Source organism: Carcharodon carcharias, chromosome 15 (assembly GCF_017639515.1).
Source record: "Carcharodon carcharias isolate sCarCar2 chromosome 15, sCarCar2.pri, whole genome shotgun sequence".
NCBI lineage: Eukaryota > Metazoa > Chordata > Chondrichthyes > Lamniformes > Lamnidae > Carcharodon > Carcharodon carcharias.
In genome coordinates, this window is record NC_054481.1 from 17,414,654 (window position 1) to 17,440,177 (window position 25,524).

At 44.6% G+C, this 25,524-nt stretch overlaps 1 protein-coding gene across 3 annotated transcripts in view; it reads left to right on the forward strand.

Moving 5' to 3' along the window:
* LOC121288138 (neuronal-specific septin-3-like) overlaps window positions 1–25,524 on the forward strand; it is a 362,756-nt gene that overhangs the window by 141,850 nt on the left and 195,382 nt on the right. The window contains exon 1 of one of the 3 annotated variants that reach the window (XM_041206510.1): window positions 17,200–17,292. The exons of the other annotated variants lie outside the window; for them this stretch is intronic. The gene's annotated coding sequence lies outside the window, so the exon portion shown is untranslated. Of the gene's footprint in view, window positions 1–17,199; window positions 17,293–25,524 lie in introns of those variants that run through there. 3 annotated transcript variants of the gene reach the window in all.

The window sequence follows — 25,524 nt, forward strand, 5'->3', positions numbered from 1 at the left end:
CGATGTTATTTTGTTTATATATAATCGTATGGCTGTGCATTTCTTTGTTGTGACGCCACACTTTCTCTGCCAGACTTAATTTTAGGCAAGTCTCGTACCAAGAAGCAAATAATGCACAGAGAAAAGCCCCTCCCCCTCTCCAGCCCTGACACAGGGGTCAGAATGTTTGCGGCTTTGAAACTTCTGCAATCACTTTTTTTTTTAAAAAAAAGAAACTTAATCTTGAGATCTGACCTGTTGCCTAAACTGCGACTCAATTGGATTGACCTCATCCTGCAAAGGTCCACTCGCCAAATAATTAAACTCCACCTTTAAAGAAAGGTCGGTGCTGCCCTTGGGTGCCTATCCACCCCCACCATCCCCCGATTTCCGCCTCCCCCCACCCCCACTTGGCCTCCTATGCCCTTAGCTTCCTATCCTCCCCCGCCTAGCCTCCTATCCTCCCCTGTGGCTCCATTGAAAGAGATCGACCTTAGGCCTTTTGGGCCCTCCGTGGGCCTCATCGTTTAGGTGCAGGGCATGTAATGAACTCTGCCCCCCCACACACCCATAAAATTCCTAGGCCCAGATGCTTCAGACCTCAAACCACATGTCAGCAATGCCGCTTCAAAACCACTAATTTTGATTTTAATTAATAATAACGCCTTCTATTTAGGAATGATGGCAGAAGCTTTTAATCTAGCTTACAAAATTCAGAGTAATTTACCACGTTTTAAGCATTAGCATTACATTTTTTTTAAAAATGTGCATTTAACATGTTTACTGGGAATTTGAGGCCTGTCTTTGATATGAAAAAGATTGGCAAGCCACAATTGCATATCTTTAATGAATCTCTGCAATTTTCATTCCCCCCTCCCCTTTCTAGTTTTCCTCTCTTTTTGGAACATGTTTATAGAACTGCTTAAGTTATGTCTCTTTTTTTATTAAATATAGTGAAATCATTGCTACGTTCAGTAGATGGCATCACTGTTTAATAGAAAGATATTATTTTATTCTGTGAAAATTGCATGCAATCTCCTTGCTCTGTTGCAGTGCAGTTTATGGTTCGGCTTCACCCATTGTTGTTGATGTTGTTACAAATGGTATGTGGCCCTGAAATTCCGAGGGGATTCCTGGAGTTTCCTTCCTTAACTCTGGCCAGGGATTGGTGAATCCAGCCTCCAACCCCTCGCCACACCACCACCTCTCTCCCCCACCCCCCCCACCCCCCAACAAAATGGTTCAAGTGCTGAATTTCCACAGTTCTTCCCTCACACCTTCCCACAAACACGGTCATACATCTATCTCCTGACCATTAGTGGGGAGGTAGTGGTAATGTCACTGGATTAATAACCCAGAGGCCCAGGCTAATGCCCTAGGGACATAGGTTCAAATCCCACCACAGCAGCTGGTGCGAGTTAAATTCAATTAATAAAATCTGGAATTGAAAGTTAGTCTCAGTAACGGTGACTGTGAAAGTATTGTCATATGTTGTAAAAACCCATCTGTTTTGCTAATGTCCTTTAGGGAAGGAAGTCTGCTATCCCTACCTGGTCTGGCCTACATGTGAATCCAGATCTACGGTAATGTGATTCTTGACGGCCCTCTGAAATGGCTTAATAAACCACTCGGTTCAAGGCAATTAGGGATAGCCAGCAATGATAGAAGAACAACATTTTAAAAAAATAATAATTTGCTCTCTGATTCGAAGCACCCAAGTCCGGCTCACCCAATTTAGGTGCAACTCAGGTGCAGCCATGACATATGGGCTACAGTCATTCGGAACATGCAAGGACCATTATAGTCAACCATTCAAGAAAAATTATCCCTTTACTTGGGGCTGGTCTACTCGAACAGGGTTGGGTTCCAGTCTCAAACCCACAACACCGTCCAACCTCCCTCCCAGCCCCTCCCCAACTGTTTTTGGTATAGTTCCATTTCTAGAGCCAGTTAGTGTATTAAAAGGCTGAAAGTGTCAGTGTAAAGCAAGCTACGATGTCTTTGGTGCACAGAGTGTTAGGTCAATGCAAAAGAGTGAAGAATATCCTGAAAAAGTCAAATTGTTACACTTTATGCAATGCATCTACAAGAAGTTCTGGTTCAGTAAAGCCATGCAATAAATCTGCATCACTGTGGAAAGCTATTATTAAACAGTAGTTCTCATCCATGCTTTGGTTACCTCTAAACCTGGCTCTATCAATGCATCACTGGCCAGCCTGCATTCTTCCAACCTCCACAAACTCAAAAATCATACAAAACACTGTTGCCTGTGTCCTAACTGGCGTCAGGTCCTATCCACACTTCCCCCTGCGCTTGCTGACCTATGCCTTACTTAAAAAGTTCTCATCCCTCTGTTCAAGTCCCTTCCTGGTCTTGCCTATTTCTGTAATCTCCTCCAGCCCCACAACCCTCCGAGATTTCTGTGCTCCACCAATTCTGGCCACTTGCACGTCCCTTGATTTTAAGCACTCCCACTGGTGGCTGTACCTTCAGCTGTTTGGGCCCCAAGCTCTGGGACTTTCTCCGTAAACTTCTCTGTCTCTCAACCTCTCTCTCCTCCTTTTAGGCGCTCCTTGAAATCTACCTTTTTGACTAAGATTTTTGTCACCTCACTGGTCACCTCACCCAATATTTCCTTGTGGGGTTTGGTGTCAGATTTTCTGAACGTTCCAGTGAGGCGACTTGAGATGATCCACTATTAAAGATACAATATAAATACAGGTCGTTCGTTCAATTTAATTGTTAATCTGAGCTGAACTCAGAACAAAAAAAACTGCTCCCATACTGTTTTATTAAAATTGCTTCATTCCAGTCACTAGATAATTTGATTATTTTTTTGAGCCAAAAATGTCTTTGAATTAACAAAATCATATCTGTACCTATTTTTCTGGGATTGATGCCAATGTTTACAGCTGAGCTCACATTTGACAACCCAAGCATTAGCCTCTCTGCTCCCTCCCAGTACAGGCCTCAGCCACTCCTTTGTTCCTGCCCATACATCCCTGGTCTCCCAGCCCACCCTCAGCACTGCCTGTCTTAAGGTCTGAGACAATTGGCTCCGTTCCACACCCTACTTTAATCTGGCTGCCACAGGCCCACTCTGTAAGGTTGGGCCTGACCTGCTCCATAATGCCAAATTTCTTGCTCCCCTGTTTTCGCTTGGCATTCAGTCGCACACGGCTGGCCTCCTTCAACCGTCTCTGTAGTGTATTGAAAATTGCATTATGCATTTTTTTTTTTTTCCATTTGACGCTACCATACACACATGCACCAGCAGAGGGAGTCTGCTGGGAAGAGATAATAAGGAATCCATGTTTAACAGGTCATGCAGTTCCAATTCTAAATGTCTGTGGCTGGATATAGAACTGTTTCTGTGCCAAGAACTTCACAGCTTTGCTTAAACTTGACCAACCCCATTTCTCCATCATGGCAGGTAACTTTTGTGAAGAATCCACATGAGCTCAGCAAATCACGACATCTAAACATGGCTGTTCTTTTAATGAACAGCATGCCTCATGCATTATTTATGTGCTTTAATAATGTGATTTACCAATTTTTTTTTTAATCTGTCGGTTTATATGTTACATAAATTTAAAAGATGGTTAAATACATGTGTCCATTTAGGACTGACATGAAGAGAAAATTCCTCACTTAGAGGGTTGTGAATCTTTGGAATTCTCTACCTCAGGGAAGACAGATGCTCAGCCATTTCTCTTTTATTTACTCACGGGATGTGGGCATTGCTGGCTGGGTTGGCATTTATTGCCCACCCTTTAGTGCCCTTGGGATGGTGGTGATGAGCTCTTTTCTTGAACTGCAGCAGTCCATGTGGTGTAGGTACACCCACAGTGCCTTTAGGGAGGGCGTTCCAGGATCTTCACTCAGTCGAGGATATTCAAGGCTAAGATAGATAAGTTTTTAGACACTAAGGCAATCAAGGGATATGGGAAGAGGGCAGGAAACTGGAGTTGCGGTAGTGTGGGAAGGTCATCCATGAGCCTTCAGCTGGAGGTGGTGCTGAGAGGGCCATTGGAGGCAGGAGCAGTGCACAGGGTGGGTGTAGTACTGGGAATGACCATGAGGGGTGAGCTAGGAGCAGTGGGATGGGAGTAGATTTGGGGCTGGCAGTGAATGATGGGTAGAAGTGTGAATGAAGGGGAAGAGAGGCATGGTGCTTGGGGAGGCGGTAGTGACAGGGAGCATGGGGGTGCTGAGGGGTAGGTGTAAGGTGAGTGGTTTGGGATGGAAAGGTACTGAGGAATGGGAGAGGGGTAGGTGCTGAGGTGTGGAGTAGGATTAGTGGTGGGGGAGGTGGAGGTGCTGAGGTGTTGAGATTAAGGTTAGTGGTAGTGAGGGGGGAGGGGAAGGTGCTGAGGAGGGGGCTAGGGTTAGTGGTGGTGAGGGGGGTGGGGAGGCTACTGAGGAGGGGGTAGGTAGGGTTAGTGAGGGGTGAGGGGAGGGTGCTGTGGAGGGGGTTAGGGTTAGTGGCAGTGAGGGAGGAGTGGAAGGTGCTGAGGAGAGGGCAGGTAGGGTTAGTGGTAGTGAGGGGGGAGCTATCCTGGTTTCCATTTGCAAGGGGACTCTCAAACCGGGAATGTGGCTGGTGTAACTTGGACAGACAGACAGCATTTCTGAGTTCATGATAATGATTTCAAACTGGACTTCCTTCACCCGATTTTGTCCCTGATGGTTATCGTTGCTTTGCTTGAAACATTTCAATGAGGTAGCTTGTGTTCAGGTTCTGTCTCCGTTGTATGGTTTTTACCCTCAGGCCTGAGAGTGACTGTGAGACTGAGGATCTGAGGTCAACAGGCAGTGACTCTCCAATTCCTTCCCTTCTCGTTGAAGGTGATGTCTCTAACTGGGATTTGCTTCCTCTGAAACCAAACGTCTCCCCCTACTTTACCCTGATGGCTATTTTTCAATGCAAGTCCAAAGAGTTAGTGATGCCTATTAATAATAATCATTTACTGCCCCTCGATTCGAGGATGATGTCTACTCAGGGTCTCAGGTTTTTGCCTTTGGTCTTCATGTGACTGAACAAGCTGATTCTCAACCCACAGACCTTTCAACACACGGGGCAGGACGTCCCACGAGGTGGTGGGATCCAAAATGCAGGATTTGCTTCCTTTTCTTTCCTCCTCTGCTGCTGCTCTGCCTCATCATTAAGTCTTTTAGACTCGAGGCATGACGTGATGAACAAGTTGTTGCCATTTTGAATAATTGTCAGCGAGCTCCTCCCAGTCATTAAAGTCAGTGCTGCCGTTTTTCAAGGAGACCTTCAGAATGCCTTTGAAGCATTTTCTTTGTCCTCCCCTGGAATGCTGGCTTTCGAGAGTTGAGGAAGCAGGACCTGGCAAGAGAGACGCTTTTCGGCCATAAGGACACAGCGTCCAGTCCATCGTAGCTGATTTTGTAGGAGCTTTGTCTGAATGCTTGTGGAGCTGGCTTCAAGAAGGACACTAGCGTTTGCTTGATGGTCCTCTCGTTGAATCTGGAGGATGCAGCGGAGGCATTGTTGATGGAATTTCTCTACAGATCTTACGTTTCATTGATACACAGTACAGCAGTGTAGTGATGACAACTGCACTGTACGCTAGGATTTTTGTTGGCTTGCGGAGGTCTTTGTTGTGAAACCCTCACTGCTGTAGCTTACAGAAGGTTGAGCTGGCACAGCTGATCTGATGTTGGATCTCCTCATCAATAATGGCCTTTTGACGGAGGTACGAGAAGTGCTCAACATATTCCAGAGTTTCTCCTTCAACAACATGGGATTGGCTGACCAAGCGTGGGATATGAGTTTTGTCGTAGGCAAAATCCAAGGACAGGCTGAGTCCCTTGAATGCAGAATTGATGAGATTGAGACTGGCTTGCGAATTTGATGCAGAGCGGGTAATAACAGTGCAGTCACCCACAGACTGTAGATCATGTATGCCCATAGTGGTCAGTTTAGTTTTAGCAAGGAGGTGCCTGAGGTTAAAGATTTTTCCATACAGGCAATAGATTTCTTCATTGCTCTTTTAAGTGCTTTTAATTAGCTACCTGTTGCTAGGAGCCCACCTCCAGGAAAAGTGTTCAGAGGTGGGGTGATGTCATGGAACCAACCGGAAACATACGCTCCAAGCTTTCACGTCCCCTCCCTTCAAAGCCACCTCCATGGATCTGTGAAAATTCAGTTCCAAAATTTCAAATTGATAACCTTTCATTGGAACATCAGACTGAAAAAGTTAATGCAGATTCTCTCCTTACTGAGGTTGCCTGACCTTAGAACCATAGAAAAGTTACAGCACAGAAGGAGGCCATTCAGCCCATCTTGTCCATGCCTGCCCGAGGACATCTATGTGCCCTTTCTAATCCCACCTTCCTGTACCCGGCCCATACCCTGCAGCTTACAGCACTTTAGGTGCAGATCCAGGTACTTTTTAAAAGAGTTTCAAGTTTCTGCCTCTATCACCAACTTGGGCAGTGAATTCCAGACACCCACTACCCTCTGCGCAAAAAAGTTCTTCCTCATGTTCCCCCTACACCTTCTGCCACTTATCTTGAATCTATGTCCCCTGGTTCTAGAATTCTCCATCAAGGGAAACAATTTTATCCTGTCCACTCTATCTATTCCCCATATAATTTTGTACATCTCAATCAAGTCATCTCTCAGTCTTCTTTGTTCCAAGGAAAATAATCCCAATCTATCCAATCTCTCCTCATAGCTACACTTTTCTAACCCTGGCAACATTCTTGTAAACCTCCTCTGCACTCTCTCCAGAGCCATTACATCCTTCCTGTAATGTAGTGACCAGAACTGCACACAATACTCCAGTTGTGGCCTCACCAGTGTTTTATACAATTCCAACATTATATCCTTACTTTTATATTCTATACCTCTGCCAATGAAGGAGAGCATTCCATATGCCTTCTTTACAACCTTGTCTACTTGAACTGCTGCCTTCAGGGACCTGTGTACTTGTACGCCAAGATCTCTCACTTCATCTACCCCTCTTAGTATATTCCCATTTATTGTGTAATCCCTGTAACTGTTTGACCTCCCTAAATTTATGACCTCACACTTCTCTATGTTAAAATCTATCTGCCACTTTACCACCCACTCCACCAACCCATCTGTATCATTTTGGAGATTATGGCTATCCTCTACACTATCCACTACTCAGCCAATCTTTGTGTCATCTGCAAATTTCCCAATCGTGCCCCCCACGTTCACGGTCCAAATCGTTAATATATAACACAAACAGCAAGGGTCCCAACACCGAGCCCTGTGGAACACCACTTGAGACAACTTTCCATTCGCAAGGGCATCCGTCGACCATTACCCTTTGTTTCCTGTTACAAAGCCAACCTTTTATCTAGTTTGCCACATTACCCTGAATCCCATGGGCTTTTACTTTCCTGACCAATCTGCCATGTGAGACCTTGTCAAATGCCTTGCTAAAATCCATGAACACAACATCCACTGCACTTCATCAACCCTTCTTGTCACTTCCTCAAAGAATTCAATCAAATTTGTGAGGCAAGACCTTCCTTTAACAAATCCACGCTGACCAAACCTGACTAGTCCATGCCTTTCCACATGACAGTTAATCCTATCTGTCAGGATTGATTCTACTAATTTGCTCACCACCGATGTAAGATTAACTGGCCTATAATTGTTTGGCATTTCCTTTGATCCCTTTTTAAACAAGGGAACTACATTTGCATTTCTCCAGTCCTCCGGTACCTCCCCTGTATCTAGTGAAGATTGGAAAATCATCCTCAGGGCATCTGCTATCTCCTCCCTGACTTCCTTCAGCAGCCTCAGAAACAATCCATCTGACCCTGGTGACTTATCAACTTTCAAGGATTTCAACGCTTCGAGTACTTCCTCTCTCTTCATGACGATCTCATCCAATATCTCGCAGTGTTCCTCCTGGACTACTATATCTACACCCTCCCTTTCCTTTGTAAACACGGGGACAAAATATTCATTCAAAACCCTTCCCACAGCCTCTGCATCTACACACAAGTTTCCATCTTCATCTCTGATAGGTCCCATCTTTTCCTTAACTAACCTTTTAGCATTAATGTATTGGTAAAACATCTTTGGGTTATCTTTAATTTTACTTGCTAATCTTTTTTCATGCCCTCTCTTTGATTTCCTTATTTCCTTTTTACTTCGTTCCTGCACTTCCTCTATTCGTCTAGGCCATCTGCAGTGCTTAGTTCTTTGTGCCTATCGTATGCTTTCTTTTTCTGTTTGATCTTCCCCTGTATACCTCTAGACAACCAGGGGGATCTAGATTTGGCAATACCACTCTTATTTTTGCAGGTGATATGTCTACTTTGTACAATTAGGATCTCGCTTCTTAGTGCTTCCCACTGGTTTTCCCCTGTTTTATCCTCCAGCAGTGCTGTCCAGTCCACCTCAGCCAAGTCCCTTCTCATTTCTGCAAAATTTGCCTTCCCCGAGTTCAAGACTTTTACTCCTGCCTTATCCCTGTCCTTTTCCATGGCAATGCTAAATCTAACTGAATTATAATCATTGTCCCTGATATGGTCGCCAACTTCACCCACTTGCCCTTCTTCGTTCCCCAAGACTAGGTCTAGAATTGCATCTCCTCTCGTTGGATTTGTCACTAATTGGTTGAAAATATTTTCCTGGACACACTGCATGAATTTTCCTCCCTCAGTGCCCCTGATATTGTTTGAATCCCAGTTGATATTAGGATAGTTGAAGTCTCCTACTATTATTGCCCTCTTGTTCTTACAAGCAGAAATTTGCCTACACATTTGTTCTTCTATCTCTCTTTCACTATTTGGGGGGTCTGTAGCATACTCCCCTTTTTTATTTCTGAGCTCAACCCATAACCTTCAGTTTTCATTTTGGATTTCTGACATCCCAAGTATTTTGTTTTTGGAGGAACAAGACAAAAAGAGAGGCCTGCGTTAATATAGCACTTTTCATGCAGGGCCACTGGATTTCAACTTTAGAGCCAATCAAGTATTTTTTTGAAGTGTAGTTGCTGTTGTCATGTGGGAACATTGAAATGTCCATAATGTTGCAACCGGTCCCCAGGCAAGATCCCCCCAATTTGTTAACTTCCCGAACGGGATCACAATTTTGTTATGCCCCCCCGGGTCAGGAGGAAAGAGCTGGCTCCCCTTCTTTATTCAACCCCCCCCCCCCCCCCGCCCTCGGTTGGTCAAAGCAAGGTTCATTTAAAAGTGATCCCTTCCTCCCGTGGATACCTTTTCCCAGTCCAAATGTTTTTTCTTAATATCAGGAGCCAATTTAACCAGGCTTTCTTGAGTCAAAAAAAGAGTAAGTTTATTAGTTACTAAAACCCGAGAAAAATAATAAAAATGCAACACACCTGCACACAGATCAGAAATGAGAGGATGAGTCCAAATAGAAGTTTTCAAAAATATATACAAATCAGTCTTTGGCTTGTCCGTGAGGCGTAGATAGTGAAAAGTTGTGGCCGTTAAGTTGGGTGATTCTGGTAGAGCTGACTTTGGCAGTTTAATAATTGGTTTTGAGACACTTGATTTTGCAGGTTGGCTGAAGAAGCTGTCCTATGTCCTTTTTGACTGTGGCTTTGCTGAGCCTTGCCTCCGGTAACAGAGAGAGAGAGAGAAACTTTGCCTGCAACTGCAGGTGTGACTAGTTGGTCTTCTTGTGCTGTCACTCTCACATCACACTAGCACTTCTCTGCAGCTAGCTTTTTAACCCATTTTCTCCTGTGTATTCCTGTAAGGGAAAAAACCCCCACGGGCTGAATCTTGCAATCCAAGGTCTGGCACGCGCCCGACCCGAACGCATGTAAAATTGTGTGAAAAGACGTTGGGCGTACATCCCAACATCATCACACGTGCATGCAATATTGAGGTCCCGTGTGTGGGAATCAGAACAGCACCTGCTGATAGTTAAAGGGCCAACTAAGGAAATTAAAAAGCCCATTGACCGCGATTTTACGTTACCCATGTGATTCTTAGCTTGTCGCATGTGCTAAACGGATGGGCAGAATTCATGTTTTAATCATTTCCTCATCTACGCGCAGGATAAAAGGCCTCCGGAGCAGCAGCACTTTCTCTGTCACTGCCAGTTCTCTGCTGCGTGAGTACAGAGTTGTCCCAGAGTTTCTTGGCATCTTGTTTGATTGTCGAGCCTGCCTTTCAGCATCTCAGGTCCCTGTCTTTCCTGTAAAGGTCCCCTGAGCATTGCAGCACAGCGCTCCTTCAATTTCAAGGCACTGCTCCGCTGCATCCCATCTAATGGGGATAGTGTATTCCACTGGTGGAACCTCCTCTGAAGAGGAAGAGAGGGGCAGGAGGGAGAGGAGGTCAGGTGGGCACAGGCAGTGTCCCAGGGACAGACCTCTTAGAGGAGAAAGGCTCAGCAGGTGCAGGGCCAGCAGGAAGACCAAGGCAGGAGTGCACGCCAAAGACACCGCTACCCAACGGTTAGTGTGCTCAGGCAGTGCTTCAACTACCTCCAGATGTCTGAGGTCCAGTGCTGCAGGAGACTCCGCCTCTCCAGGGACACAGTGACAGCAATATGTCACACGGTGGGTCCGGAAGTCACCCCAACTGCGTGGGTGGACACCCCATGCCAGCAGCTTTGAAGGTCACAGTGGCTCTCAACTTCTATGCCTCTGGCTCTTTTCAGGGTTCAGTGGGTGTTTCTCAATCAGCTGCACACAGTTGCATCAAGCTCATGACTGATGCTATCTTTAGACATGTCCGCATGTTCATCCACTTCCGGAGAGATGAGGTGAGCCAGGCGGAGAGAGAGCACAAGGCTTTGCTGCGATGGCTGGGTTCCCCCACATCCAGGGTGTAATAGATTGCACTCACGGGGCCATCAAGGTGCCAGCAGGTGAGCCGGGAGCTTTCGTAAACAGAAAGGGCTTCCACTCAATGAATGTCCAGATCATCTGTGACCACAGGACACCTATTCTCCAAGTTTGTGCCCGTTATCCTTAGAGCTCACACAATGCTTGTGGCACTCACAAGTACCAAGGCTGTTCGTGGCTCCTGCACAAGTGGATGGATGGCTCCTGGGTGACGAGGGCTTTTCCTTTAAGAGGTGGCTGATGACCCCATTCCGTCACCAAAGAACTAAGGCCAAGGAGAGATTTAACAGGAGTCATGCCTCCACAAGGGCATGGTGGTGGAGAGGACCATTGGGCTGCTGAAGATGCGCTTCAGAGCCTGGCCTGGTCAGGGAGAGCATTGCAGTGTCCCCCAGAATGTGTCTCCCTAATAGTCGTTGCATGCTACCCCCTGCACAACCTGGCTCTGTCAAGGGGGGACCCACTGGAAGCTGAGGAAAGCAAGGCAGCTCCACAGGCCACGGAGGATGACTCAAGTGATGGCTCAGAGGAAGAGCCTGAGGAGGCGCAGGGTGAGGACCTCGAGGCAGAGGATGGGAACCTTCACGGAGGCAGGAACACCAGGGGTGCTTTGATCCAGCGAACCTTCTGCTAGGCATTCAAGACCTCGATGCCTCATCAAGCCAATGGCACCATCTCCTTTGCTAACAGTCAATAAATGGGAACCCAACCCAGTATGCCAGCACCACACAATGCTACACATTTACAAGCCTGTGCTGCATCTGGCACCAATTCGCACCACCCAGCCAACCTAGCTCATTTAAATCAAATAAATGTTTATATGACTTCACATGAAGAAACAAAGAACAAACTTTGTCCATCCCTAACACAAGCATCAAAATAATTATCACAAAAAATATCACCGGTGACATGCCGCTGTTGTGCTCAACGTGCCTTCAAGTTACGTCTGTGGGTGCTGCGTCTTGGTGTCCCCCCCACCCACACGCTGACAGTGGAGGCAGCCCGCTGACTCTGCTGTCCTGGTGGCCCTGATGACCTTGGCGGTCGTCCTCTGGCCGCCGGAGCCAGAACAAGCTCCGCCTGGGAGGGTGCATCCAGTCCCATGGCTGGGCACGCCTCAGTCGTCACAGGATCATCAGATGCAGCGGACACTGGCAGAGGGGCGGAGGAGCTGGTGTGCCCTGAGAGATAGCAGGCAGCTCATCTGCCAGCAAGAGGTGTGTTTGCACCTCCCTGCTCACCGTTGATAGACAGGGACCCTGCAGGGAGACTAGGTACCTCATCCATCTCTCACACTGGTCACTGCCTGTGTGAGAGCGTGCAGGTCCAAGTACAACCCCAGGAACCCCTGAGCCTGCTCCTGAAGCTGCTTCTCCATGAGAGTTGCCACTCACTCAATGGAGGAGGCTGTGCCCTTGGTGTTAAGGGTCAATGCAGAATTCACGCTCCGCATAGACTTCTCAATGATGGAGACCATGGCACGCAGACCCTTATGGGTCTCCCCCAGTTCTCCCCGTGCATCCCGCTGGACATCCAGCATCTGTCGCCTGATGGACGACTCCAGAGGTTTGCTCTGAAGAAGAGCCATACGGACTCCAAATGTCAACTCTGTTTCTCTTTCCACAGATGCTGTTCAGACCTGCTGACTTTTTCCAGCATTTTCTGTTTTTGTTCCAGAGGTTCATCGTCTGCCTCGGACACAGCATGGTCCTGGTCTCCAGCTGTGCCCCCACTGTTGGCTCCCTGGGACCTCTCTGCCTCTGCCAGCTCCTCATGCGAGTGTGATGTGCCCTCACCACTGGAGCCGAATAACTAATGCCCAGCTGACATGTGAGTATCTGCGCCGGTACCTGGTTCAGAGAGACAGTGTGACGCTGGTGCAGGTGGGATGTCTTCCTCGGAGCTCAATGGGGGGGGGGTCCTCCTGCAGCTCCTGCAGATGATGCATCTGTGGGAGGAAGGCAAAAGATCAGTACATTCAACCATCAAAGTCACTATGCACGCTAGGCATCCTGAGGAGACAGTGGAGAGCTGCTGCATGGTGTCATCTGCTTTGGAGCTTCAGTGGGTTCCTGGCTACGACAGTTCAGTTTCTGACGAGAGGAGCCTCTTATGTTTCCAGTGGCCACTGCACACGCATCCGTCATCTGCACTCTGACCTTCATCCGAGACCCCTGCCTCACCAGGACCAGAGGAATGAGCTGGCCGGTGGCATTCTAGCCTCAGTGCCTCGCTTTTGTGCTTCGTGAGAATGCACAGACTTGGCACTCCTCCACCCATTATGCGGCACTCCACAGTGTTATTACTGCTCTTCTGCTGACCGCTCGGCCTCCCTGAGGATCCTTTCCTGGATCCCACCCGCCCTCCGACTCAGGTATTCGGCGGGGTCGTGTCACGGTGGCACATCTCACCCAGTCATGCACTGAGGCCAGTTGTGATGACATCCCAGCCTTGGCAGGGCAGGCTTAAGTGCCAGTTGGCATACACAATCTTACACCCCCTGAATGTGCCAAGCAACAGGCACCCAACTAAAGTTCTGCTGTCTCTGCACTAACCCTTGCTGAGCGCAGCAGGTCATTGAACCTTTTACGGCACTGAAGCCATGTGCGGTGCATGATATCGTGCCCACTGACCTGGGCAGTGACCTCCGTATGGGCCTTCTTGGTCAGGTGGGGTGGCCTTTTCTTGCCATCCCTGGGTATTAGGCTGCCTGGCACTGACCTCCTTGACCAGCACTCCCAGGCATTCATCTGAGAAACGGAGGTGGGGGGGGGGGTGGTGGATGCACACGGTGCCCACCCAACTTGCCCTCCCTACTTCCATGACCACCAGGTGCTGAAGCCATGATTGTATACCAGGGCCAGGGGCCAGGATTTTTCAGTCAGTGTCCAGGGACAGGCCCGACACACCGGTGCGTAAAATGACGCACGATGATGTCGGGCGTGCGTCCCAACATCATCACCCTGCCTTGTGATGTTTCGTTCGGTGGAGTCGGCTGCGTGCCCGCCGATATTTAAAAGGCCTATTAAGGCCATTAAGGAACTAATTAAGGTCAACTGTACACAGCCCGGCCAACCTTATGGTTGGTGGGCAGGCAAAAAGGCCAAGAGGCCTTCAAGTTTTTTTAGGAAACCTCATCACGTTTCCTAAAGCTGTTATGAAGTAAATTTTTAAAATTTGTGAAATATATAAACATGTCCCATCTCATGTGACACGGTCACATGAGGGGCCATGCATAATTATATATTTCTTTTCATTGATTTATTTCAGAAGCGCCTCAATCTCCCTGAGGCAGCTCTGTGCCTCAGGGAGATTGAAGTGCTCTTTCACGCGTACGCTGTTTCATGCTTCCTCCTCTCCCTGCTCGCACAGGTAGCACTGAGCGCTACCGCTCGCTTCTTACACAGGGCGGGCCTTAACTGTCCCGCCCGCATAAAATGGCGGCGTGGAGCCGATCGCGGGCAGCTGTCGGCTCAGTGACCACCTCCACCCGCTCCCACTGAGCCCACCTGATACGGGAAAAATTCAGGCCCAGGACATTTGTTCAATTGCTTCCAAACAGCTCCCTCAAGACCCGACACCCTTCAGGGAGCTGCTGCTTCTGTTTTTTTGAACACCCTGCCAGGCCCCCATGGGACCCGGTGCCCGACGCATTCCCACCCCTGCACATGGAGACCACATCCGGCAGTCACGCTGCACGCTAGGCTGGCCTTAATTGACCACCCAGTGTAAGATCAGTTCATAGCACGGACTCAGCTGGGGGGGGGGGGGGGGGGGGTGTTAGGTCTGCTTCCGGCCACGCCGACTTTGGCCGCACCCCGAGGGTACAATTCAGGCCCATGTCTTGCGCCTAGAGTCAGGTTTCTTTGAACTCCAACCATTTTACACATTCTGAGATATGAATCAACAGGAGGTGGATTTTGGGTGACTGCTGAGAGGAGGTAATCAGCCTTTTTGTCTCTGCAACTACAGGAGATTAAAGTCCAGTCTTTTGCATCTTTCCTATCCCCCTTTTAAATGTCTGTTTGAAAATGGCCATAACACCTTTTCAGGTGCGACATTCCATGTTCTCTCAGGACAGGCCGGACAGTATAATCCACGTAGGAATTTTCCAGAAAGTGGTCACTTTACATTATCAGACATTGTTTGCTCAATGTCCTTGCTTGTATTTCTTTAAAACCACACACATCTTCCTTAAAAAGTTCAATATGCCGTAAGTAATTTGTGGCTGTAATTGGGTTTCATAATAATAACTCTGCATTCTCAGGTAACATCAAGGGCCCGGTGTTATCTTTTCCATTTTTATCATATATACATAACAAGGTTTCATACAGCATTTGAACTTTGTACAGTATAAGGATGTGAATGGATTGGAGAGGGTGCAGAAGAGGTTTACGAGAATAGTTTCAGGGAATTTCCACCTCAATTATGAGGAAAGATTGGAGAAGTTGGACTGTTTTTCTTAGAGAGAGGAAGGTAAGAGGAGACTTGATAGAAGTTTTCAAAATCACGAGGGAGCTGGACAGAGTAAATAGGGAGCAACACTCATAAATTGATCGGGAACCAGAGGGCACAGTTTTAAAGTGTTTTGCAAAAGAAGCAAACGCGAGGTGAGAAAAATCTTTTTCACACAGCGAGCACTTGGGGTTTGGTATGCACTGCGGGCAAGTGTGGTGGAGGCAGGTTCAACTGAGGCATTCAAGAGGGCATAGTTTCTATTTAAATAATCGCCCAATCGTTCAGGGTTGTGGGGTAAAGCTAGGAGATTGGTAGAAGTTAAAATGCTCAGAGAGCCAATGCAGACACGATGGGCCGAACAGCCTCCTTCTGCACCGTAACCATTCTGTGATGAGCTTTCCACTTGTGTCCTTGCTCACCTCGAGTCCTTGCTGCAAAACAGGGTAGAAATCGAGTTATTTGTTTCCCCAATGTTGCCTGTGACGCATGGATTTTTAACGTTATCTTAACATCAATTTGTTTTCTGAAAGAATGAGATAACTCTTTATGCAGGCAATAAAAGCAAGCCAGCGTCGCAAAGCTTTTGCAGTGGGTACCGGAATGATCACTTTTATGCTGGTGCCGTGTGCAAGGGCAATCTGCACATTTTTATAATTTATACATTTTGTCTTAGCAGTTCTACAAACAACCTCATTTACAAGCCATTTGTCCACCATTTATCTACGTAGATTGGAGTTTAATCCTTAAAAGGGATTTATTAGCGGAAAGGGATTTATTGAAAATGTCAGTTCATCCCCTGTAGAGTTTTCTAGGTTTAAGTAGAATGAATTTAACCAATTATACTGAAACAGTCTTGTTCTGAAAAGCATTGTGACCTCGTAATGGGAGATATATCTGTATACAGTTTACAGTGCAAAATGATTTCACAGATAATCCAAATTTCTCTCACTTTAACCCTCGCTGCGTTTTAAACACCCTTAACTGTCGTATTTTCCTGTGGCCGGCGGAGAAAATAACCCGCAAAAACGGAGTTAACGCACGAGAAATACTTTTGGCTTAATCTTCTTCACATGCCGCAGTTTCACTCAAGAACCTCTGAGCCGGTTGTCATTCTTTGTGGAGTCTGCTCCTTCCAGCATTAATCATTAACAGGAAATGTCCGACGTAATATTAAAACAAGATGTGAAGTTCGAATGATTTTTTTTTCCGGCAGTATTTCTCACCAGTCAGATTGCTTGAGCTTTTTTTTTTGCCATCCTACAGCTTTTGGGAGCGAGTACTCATTTAGTTGGCTCCATGACTTCAATCATTATCAGGATAAAAGTTGAGTTGGGTGGAGGAGGGAAGGAGGGAGAGAGGGGGGTTGTGGAAGTTGAGATTTAGTGAAAACAGATTGGCATTTGCATATGAAGAAAGATGTGTAGGCATCCCATAGTTTCTTAAAGACTCTCCTTGGAGAGTGAAAGATGGAAGGGGAACAAAACCATAAGAGCAGGCTTTTCCATTCAAAGCTTGAGGATTCATGCCTGCTCCCTGTGGTGATCTCTTGATTAAGCTGCAGTAGGGAAAGCCATAATTCTAAAACCACTTTAATTTCCTAAACAGAGGTTTATTGGTGTAGTTCTTTTTTAAAAAAAACCAAATAACCACATTTTCTATTCTGTTCGGTACTGATCCTAAACGCTATTTTTTTTTTTGCCGTTTTTGGCTGTTTGTGCAGAAGCAAGTTTGCAGAACTCCACCATATGCTTGTCTCCTTTCGTGAATAGAAGCCTGTCATTTAAAGAGATTTTGACATAGGGTTACATGCTATTGTTGAAGTCCCCACATGCTCTCCCACTTCCTCTGGAGTGCAAATAGTGTAGTAACTCGGTGCTTCCTGTTGCAGCTTTCCTGTGTTTGCACTCTGCTTAGAGACACTGCGTTTCAGTTCTGAAAGCAAATAGTGGCAATATTACATCGTACCTCCTGTAGAATCTACAGGGGAGAAGAGAGCCAGATCTTAAAGAAGGTAAGTTCTGTCCATACTTGGTTACTTAAAAGAGATGGTCTAATGTTGAAGAGTAGCTACTTGTACTGTTAGATACTGTGGCTGATTCTGTTAGTGGCACACATGTGCTGTCTAATGAAGGGAAAAATGGAACAGAAATGCAAACAGTGGGTGTGCTCCTTTATATGGCACTGGGGTCTGTGTGTGTGTCGAGGCAAAATTAACTGATTGCACAAATAGATATTTCACATTGTTTGCTGCAGGTGATGAGATTGTGCTGCCTTAGTGTGTCTCCTGTTTAATATTAAGTGCTGTTCACAGTAGATTGTTAAACATCTTTAAACTGTGCGTTCCATTGTTCAGTTTCTGTACAGTGCTGTAGTATTCAAGATTTAACCTGACTGGAACTAGAATACTGTGAAGAGGAAGTAATATTAATGCTGTAATTTACAATGCTCTAACAGGAAAAAAAATCGAGTACTTTAGTATATGAGATTGGGAGGTAGTGGGGAGGGGGCGCGGTTGGTGGGAGGTGTTGTTACCCAGTAATTTATCCTAAATTGCTTATCAGAAAAAAATTGGTAGTTCTCCAAGAACATTTTGCATTGAGTAGTGTACTAATTGGAATAACTATTGGTTACTGGATCTAGCTATTATCAGCAATGTAACTAACCCTTCCAGATTATTGGCTGTTCAAGGTTAAAATACTGAAATTTCTGACTTTTAGTGACATATCTGAATGATAAGGCCCTGTAATCTAATGTCACCTTGATATCAATGTACAGTTTGACTTTGGTTATCAGTTATATGACCAGTGAGTAACATTTTATAACTATTATTTTAGAGTGCGTGCTATTTCGCAGAAGGAGTGTAGGGATAGGATTCGGTATATACTGAACATAAAATGGCATGCGAGGAACTGAGTGGGATAGAACACCACCTTTTTTAATCGCTGGGCTTGGGCTCAAATTCAAATTCAGCCCAGGCTGATGTGAAGTGAAACTCTTTGAGTTAGCTAACTACAAGGGCCCTAAATGAAAACAACATGGGGAAAATCTCATTGAAATTCCTAGTGAGTATAAATCGATAGAGCGAATTGCCATAATGTGGCATTAAATTAAGCAATCACACACCAGTTAAAAAAAAGTAGTTGGTGGTGGAAGTTGCACACCTGTGCAGCAAGGGTGGTTGCAGAGGATTTCTTGACCCAAAGCAAAAGAAAGCTTTATTCTGCATCCAAACTGTGATGTCTCTTGAATTTGATGCTCACACTGGATTCTAAACAGGGGGATACGTGTTCTATAGAACTGGCAGCAATGCGTAGGACATCCCTTACTTGACAGAATGCAAACTGAAAGCCCTTAATATTGCTGAAAAGAGAGCCAATTTACCAAAGCTTTTTGCCTTGTACTCGTCAGGACAAATGGAAGAATGCCAAATTTCAAAAAAAGAATCACAACAATTTATACTGCAGGAGAAAAAGGTGCTGATTGGCTGGCAAGTTGACTGTGGCCAGAGCGTTGGCATGGAGAAAGCATTGGGGAAACCCTCAGTGGCATGGTTTTAAAAATAAAGCATTTTCATAAATAGTACCAATATATTTCAGATCCAGTCCAGTAGCTGAGTTTGTCTAGTACATTCATCCAGGTGGCCCAGACTGAATTTTTCTGCCACAACAAAGTGAGTTGTGCTTGTAACAGGGAGAAAACCAGACATGTACTGATTCCTGTCAGCTGTGGCTCTCCTAGTAGCCCTGTCATCTCTGAGTCACAAGATTCTGGGTTCAAGTCCAGCAACTCCGGGGCTTGAGCACAAAATTGAAGGCTGACACTTCAGTGCAATACTGAGACAATGTAGCACTGTGAAAGGTGCTGTTTTTCAGAGTGGTGGGTGTAACAGATCCCATGGCACTATTTCAATGAAGAGCTGGGAGCTACCCCTGGGTGTCTTGGTCAATATTTATCCCTCCATCAATATCACAAAAAAATTATCTGATCAATATCACACATTGCTGCTTGTGGGAGTTTGCTGTGTGCAAATTGGCTGCTGTGTTTCCTACACTGCAACATTACATTGCACTTCAAAAGAACCCCATTGACTTTAAACTGCTTTGAGAAGTCCAGTGGTCACGAAAAGTGCTACATAAGTGCAAGACTGTCTTTCTTTCTGTTACATTCCAGTGGTGATGGTTAGACAAACCTGCAACCATCCAGAGTTCTGTTCTGTTAGTGCTCTGAAGAAGTCATATGGATTTGAAACGTTAACTCTGTCTTTCTCTCCACGGATGTTGTCAGATCTGCTGAGCTTTTCCAGCAATTTTTGTTTTTATTTCAGATTTCCAGCATCCGCAGTATTTTGCTTTTAACCATCTAGAATTATCATAAAGTCAACCCTAAACACTGGGCTGCATGGCTCGGCTACCCAAAAACCATTAAATTCAGTATAAGCTAATCAATATTGCAATTAACTTAGGCAGTAGTTACACTGATTGCAATCTTTCTGTCTTCCACCGCAGCATTCAATGGCAATTGTAACTTTCGGACAGCAGCGTTCATACCAACCTAACTAACAATGTGATGAGAACTGTTCGCATGTTGTTAGTACTCCACTGACAACGACACCTAAAAGCTTGTTATATTTGAAAGGTGTAATTTTCTTCTGGTCAGTTAGTCTCCATAGGTAATTGCTATACAATTATCAGCTTGCTCTGATCACATTTCCTGAGACTGAGAAGCTCAAATAGCCATTCATTGGAGCCATAATGAGACGTTAAATATTGTAATGTTAACTTGTACTTCGAGTTGTCTCAAAGCAGTGATGGATAAAGTGACCATTTAGGTTAGTGAGACTGAGTGCTTTGAGCTCAAGAGAGCATTTCTGATAATGAAAATGTAGGCTTCCTTTAATTTTGATAAGCTTCTATTTGACTTTAGCTTAAAGACACTAGGGGTGAAACTGATCTATGCCAGCAGTTTGAAACAGACTCACAGCAAAGCAGCTATGTTATACACCATTTGCTTTTCATTGACCTGGAAAATATTGCCCAGATTTTTAATTTGAAACTAAGTACAAACAATAGTGACACTACGAAACAAGCCAGCAAAAGAGATCTGAACTGTTAAGTAGAAAGAAGACTTGGTATGACTATTGTTAAGTGGAAAGAAGACTGGGTATGGTGAAAAATCGGTTGCATGTTTGCTGCAAGCCTGTTTCTGCCTCGACCAATTTTTAGCCCTGCTCAGTTTGATTTTCAAGATATTGGCGTGGTTTAGTTGTGATATCTATGTTAACTTCAGCCGTTATAAAGGGGAGGTATCGAGGGAGAACTACATTGAAAGCTTTGAGGTTGGTGGTTTTGGTTGAGTTTCTGAGTTGACCTTTCAAGTGTTTGCACATATATTGCTGCAAAGAGAAAAATTCAGCTGAAGTTTCTTTCAACATGAGCTGGGCACATTTCAGAATGAATTAGCCTGTGTATTTCAAACCATGTTACTCCTGGTACATAGACTAGATGTAACTAGCCGAACATGAAATTGTCTTATTATTTCTGTGAGCTATTTCTGTGAACTCTCATGTAGTTCCTCAGGCTCCAGTTATACTGCAGACGCAGGTACCTGTATTGTGCATCCAGCGGAGCAGAGTTACATTATTAGTTATGCATCCATACAGTTTGTGGTACAGCCAGCCACAAAGATGCACTGTATGTGCAAGCCCTCTTATTATGTCAAGCAGGCAGGATACCCCTTTTCCCCATAACATTTATGACTTTTCATGGAAATGTTTTTAAGCTGCCTAGGCACTCAAGTGGCTACAAGGGGATTCTTAAAATGTAGCATTGCACCAGGTTGGAGTTATACTGCAGCTGGTGCAAACTCAAGTTGGTATGCTTTTTGGACTTCAGATCAAGATCCTGCAAGCTGAGTTATACTGACACTGCCGTTGGACCTCCAAACCTGTTTCCAATTTTATGTGGACTTGGTATCTTAAATGTGGCCTGAAGGTTTAGTGAGAAGTTTTATCATTGCACTGGTGTTCATGTTTTTAAAAAACCCGCTAAAAGGATGCATAAATCATTTGCTAACTTCATGTAACTGAGACCACCAGCAATGCATGCCAGAACTCTCTCAGATAATATTACTAGAATTTTAAAAGGGCCACACACTTTCGGCGGCGTATGTTTTAAAGTGTCAGCCGGGGTTTAGGTTAGCATCTCGGAGCCAGAAAATTATGGGTTAATGTCCCACTTCAGGGACTTGAGTACAAAATCTAGGCTGTCACTGTCAGAGGGGCTGTCTTTCAGATGAGGTTTTAATGGAGTTGCCAACTCTCTAGGTTTGGCCTGGAGTCTCTAGGAATTGGATATCAATTTCCAGGACACGGCTTTGTGAAACCCCGGAGAAAAATCATAGGGACATTAAAAGAGATTGGCTTTATTTTTGCCATTTTTTTTTGAACATTTCTCTTTTCCCATTTTCAATATTTTTAGATCTGGTTTATAAAAAAGACTATTTGGCTGACAGTCAAGCATTATCCATTTGGGTAATGAGTCTTTTGCTCTCCAGTTAGCATAGGAAGGCAGTACGTCACAATGATGGATGTGTTGGCCGAGTAATGGTTGGAGGGTGGGGGCAAGTCAGGTGACAAGCCTAGGTGTTAAACTGAGACACCGTCTGCTTTCTCAAGTAGATGTAAAGATCCCATGACGCTATATCAACAAAGAGCAAGCGAATTATTCCCAGTGTCGAGGCCAATACTTCTCCATCAACGAACATCTCTGGTCATTATCACATTGCTCTTTGAGGGAGTCTGCTGTGCATAAATTGTCTTCCTACATTTCAACAGGCACTTCAAATTGCTTCATTTGCTGTAAAGTTCTCTATGATGACTTTAGGTCTCGAAAGGGGCTATACAATGAAAGCTTTCCTTTACTAGAACTCCTTCAGACAGAGGTAACCTTGCAACAAGTCTGTCGAACAGCAGCATTGTATTTTGAAGGGAGTTCCACCCCCAGCTTTGCGCACATAATACTAAAACTCATTTTAAAAAAACATTGAATTGGACAGTACAAAAAAGAGCTGTAAACAAAACAAAAAGCCATAGCAACAATAATTGATACCAAAATGCAGTTCAGTATTAAAATATACTATTGGGCTTCCTGTGGCATAGCTCAGGGTAAGTCAGAGGTTATAGTGCTACAAAGGAGTGTGATTACTGAGCTGTTGACATGAGCAAGGGTAGTGTTACAATTTTGGATCTTTTGCATGCTTTTTTTCACTTTTATTCCCATTGCTAAATTCCAACTTCCTAGAAGTGTCTTCATTCACCTAGAAAGTATATATACTGTAAAGCACAGTAGCAAATAGAATATTTATTGAGGGTTTCTGTTAAAGGGTTACTAACCAAGATGGAATTAAGGGACAGATCGACCATTGATTTGAATGGCAGAATAGGCTTGAGGGGCTGAATGGCCTATTACTGCTCCTGGAACAGCAACTAATTGGTTTAAACTGATGGTAACTATACCTTTTTGTTTTCAAAAATTTGTTCTTTTGTCTTCAAAAGAAGTAGGGCAAGACCAGATTTTAATTTTGCTTCATATTACATAGTATTTACGGCACAAAAACAGGCTGTTCAGCCCAACATGTCTATACAGTGTTTTTATTCCACAAGGGCCTCCTCCTTCCAATCTTCTTCAACTAATCCTTTCAACATATCCTTCTAGTCCTTTCTCGCTCTTGGGCTTCAAAGCTTCTCCTTAATGCATCTATAATATTCGCCTCAACTATTCATTGTGGTAGCAAGTTCCACACTTTGACAAGGGTAAAGAATTTTCTTCTCAAATCCCTTTTGGATTTTTTTTCGATATTTTATATTCATGGCCCTGGTTTGGTTCCCCCCACAAGTGGGAATATCTTGAACTATGAAAAAACTTGTACTAAATGATGAACAGTAAGTGACTATGTAAGAATACATTTCTACATGGATTTATAGTCGGCATCCTATTCTCCAGCTTTTGAAACTGAGCCCCTCATTCTGATAGTGTTTTCTCATCAGAAATGCTTAGTCCATCCTGTGTTTCTGTGAAGATTCCAGTTGGCTCATGGAAATATGGCTAGGCTGTGTTCTGTTGACATTTCAATTCAATGAAGAGTTCAGCCACCTAAAGAACTCTTTGACCATTTGGCAAGGCTTGTTGGAGTTAAGTAACTTTACATTTAAGTTCAAATCTTTTATACACGTATCAGAACCAGCTGGGGAATATGTATATATTTGGAAGTGACTCAGAAAAACATCATGGCCAGGTGCATGGGAACACCACCACCTCCATGTTCCCCTCCAAGTCACACACCATCTGACTTGGGAATATATTGCTATTCCTTCATTGTCACGGGATCAAAATCCTGGAATTCCCAATCTAACAGCATTGTGGGTGTGTCGCATCAGCTGGACTGCAGCAGTTAAAGAAAGCGGCTCACCACCACTTTCTCAAGGGCAATTGGGGATGGACAATAAATGCTGGCCTTGCCAATGGTACTCGTGACCCATGGACGAATAAAGCAGAATTGCTAATAAAAGGGCTTGAAGACAAAAAAGACAATTTTATTGTTCTGCTTGTAGCTACTCAGGAGGTCTGCTGTCATGTATGTCACGCTTGTCTATCTTGCATCATCCTCGTACATCACTGTAGCTCGTTTCCAGCTAGTCTGTGACGCCCTTCATCTATCTTACGCCTAAGTGAACTCTTCTTTCTGCTGCCCTCCACCTTGCCCTCTCGAAGAGATCTCTGTAGCTTTTCAGTTCTCGATCAAATGGCTGAAATACTGACATTTTCTTTTCTGGATGTCAAGTTACTTTAGCTTTTGCAATTTCTAACACACCTTCATTTGCCTTATGATCTGTAAATGGAATTTTAAGCATCTTATTAGCAGTTTTAAGCAATTTTATATGCCAGTTAAATTGTTAGGGGGAAGCAATGGCATAATGGTATTGTTGCTGGACTAGTATTCCAGAGACCCAGGGTAATGCTCTGGGGGTTTGAATCCCGCTACAGCAGATGGTGGAATTTGAATTCAATGTCGATTGTTGTAAAAACCCATCTGGTTCAATAACGACCTTTAGGGAAGGAAATCTGCTGCCCTTACCTGGTCTGTGACTCCTTAAATGCCCTCTGAAATAGCCTAGCAAACCACTCAGTTGTATCAAACCGCCACAAAGTCTCAAAAAAGGAATGAAACTGGATTCCCTTCCTAACAGCACTGTGGGTGTATCGAAACCACATGGACTGCAGCGGTTCAAGAAGGCAGCTCACCACCACCTTCTCAAAGGCAACTAGGGATGGACAATAAATGCTGGCCCAACCAGCGAAGCCCACATCCCGTGAATGAATTAAAAATTGTGATTTTGTAAAATATATAGTTTTATAATTCTTATTTTCAGTCCTGAGATATTTTGTGTTCTCAAAAGAACTAAGGGCCTTTTCAAAAACATGTGGGATAAGTTCATTGGTTCAGTTTCAGTATTTGTAATATAAAATTTTACTGACTAGTCATTCATTGGTTCCCTTTATATGAAGCAACACCTGTGATTCAAGAAGTCTGATGCATGAGAAGAGAAAACATATTGTCTAGCTTTTTATGTAATATAGATCTTTTTGACTACTTTTCAATATCGACAGAGAAACACCTGTATAATAGAACTTATTGTATTAGTAAAGGATAGGTTTAATTTGAACACATGAGTGAGAAGCTTAAGGGTGTTTGGTATCTCCTGTTACACACACACACGGGCTAAAAGCATACCTTCGTTTCTGCTTTTTAATTTGTCTCGATAGCCTGTCATTCATTTTCAGAAAAACAGAGACAAGGTTTCCCCTCATTATAAATACATCCTATTAATACACAAATCACAAAATTAAAATCAGCAATTAAAGATTTATGTATCTGTGCCAATAAATTTGGCCAAAAACTATTTTTGTTTTGGATCAAACTGTTGTGAAGCTGGGTTTATGAGGAACTATGTTATTAAGAGGAAGTTGTGTGCTGTGAGCTGTGTGGTTTTTACTTACTATCAGTTCCACCACTCAAGTTTCATGGGGAATGGTGCTTGTAATTGGTCGTCACCAGTTTTTGTTTTTGCACGTATCATCCAGGAGAAGAGTCATTAAAGTTTGGCAGGCTTGGGCAACCCTGCAAAGTTTCCTCAGCTGTAGTATTTACTCGGTGCAGCAGTGGAAAAGGCTGACAGCACAGCTGG